Below are 1,540 nucleotides of genomic sequence, written 5' to 3'. Positions count from 1 at the left end.
ATAAATAGGGAATGCTTCACAAATTTGTATGTTGTTCTTGAGAAGGCCATGCTCATCTTCTCTGTATCGTTCTAATTTTAGTATATGTGCTGCCGAAGCAAGCATGCTTATTGAATTCTTTTGCTGTTCATTCGTTTCAATTGTGTCTGATTCTTCTTGACCCCATTTGGGGTTTTCTTGGAAGAGTGTTTTGCTATTTTCTTCTCCAGCTCATTTGACATATGAGAAACTGAGGCAAACAAGGTTAATTGACTTACCTAGAGTTATACAATTAGTAAGTGGTTGAGGTTGGATTTAAATTCAGATCCTCTTGATTCCAGGCTTGGAATATATATACTATATATACTATAATATATATAATATACACTGTGCCACCTGACTGCCCTATTTAATTCCCACTCACTTATTTTTTTCCTTTCTTTTTTAAACCCTTACTTTCCATCTTAGAATCAATACTGTATATTGGTTCTAAGGCAGAAGAATGGTAAGGGATAGGCAATGGAGGTTAAGTGACTTGTCCAGGATGACACAACTAGGAAGTGCCAGAAACCAGATTTGAGCCCAGGATCTCCCAACTCTAGGCCTGGGATTCAATCCAGTGAGTCACTTAGTGGCACCCCGCTTCATTCTTTAAAAAAATTCCATATTATTCATTTTTATACCAATTCATTCTTAAAAGCTCAAATTAAATCCTTTCCTGATTTCCCCACTCACAATGACTTTCCCCTCAGATCTCTTGTAGTACTTTCTTTTAACCTCCCTTTCTAATATACATATCCTATAATACTGTATTAACATTATCTGGGTTGATATTTTATCTCCCTTCTAGATGGTAGCAGGGACCAGGTCTCATCAAAATTTAGTTGCCTCCCTTTGCAAAACCCAGATCTTTTCTTCCCCCCATGTGGTGGCTTAGTCCCTGGCTGCTACTCTGGTGTGGGTGCCCTACTTGGATCCTCTTTTCTACAAGAGGCTGGCACTGCTCAGGAACTCCCCATTTTTCTCTAGAAGGGTAAGGTTCAGGAACTCCCAATTTCAATCACGGCTAACTCAAGTCTGAGCAGTCGCTGCCCCTCCACGGCTGCCTCTAGGAGCTCTCCTTCCCGGCCACATGGGGGGCAGAAGATAGGCAACTACGGCGTGCCCTTGCCCAACACAGCCATGTGTAGCCCTCAGGGAGCTGGGATGAGGAAGCCACTTAGATGCATGGCTTCCTCCCAGTGGAAGCCAGGCTTCTCTCGCTCTGTGATCCAACCAGACTGGCCTTCTGGCTGTCCCTCACCTCTTATTCTCCACCTTTCTCAGTGCCTTTGATCTGGAGGTCTGCCGTGCTCGGGATATGCTCCTTTCTCACCTCTATCTTATGGGATTCCCTGTTTCCTTTAAGACTGAGATAAAAAAAGCTCCTCCCCATCAAGTCTTTCTCAGTCTCCTCAGCTGCCAGTGTCTGATCTCTCCAAACCACCTGTATTCTTCATCTAGTTTCTCTCTCTGTATGTATATGTCTGTGCATAGATGCACACATATGCCATCTTAACAT

General features: G+C 43.1%; 1 non-coding gene across 1 annotated transcript; it reads right to left on the bottom strand.

Moving 5' to 3' along the window:
• On the bottom strand, positions 1–105 carry LOC130454127 (U6 spliceosomal RNA). Its single transcript, XR_008911811.1, has one exon. It is a non-coding gene; the product is annotated as a U6 spliceosomal RNA (small nuclear RNA).
• Positions 106–1,540: the final 1,435 nt, after the last annotated feature.

This window comes from Monodelphis domestica, chromosome 4, assembly GCF_027887165.1.
Source record: "Monodelphis domestica isolate mMonDom1 chromosome 4, mMonDom1.pri, whole genome shotgun sequence".
In the NCBI taxonomy this organism is placed as follows: Eukaryota; Metazoa; Chordata; class Mammalia; order Didelphimorphia; family Didelphidae; genus Monodelphis; species Monodelphis domestica.
This window is presented reverse-complemented; position numbering and strand designations above follow the sequence as displayed.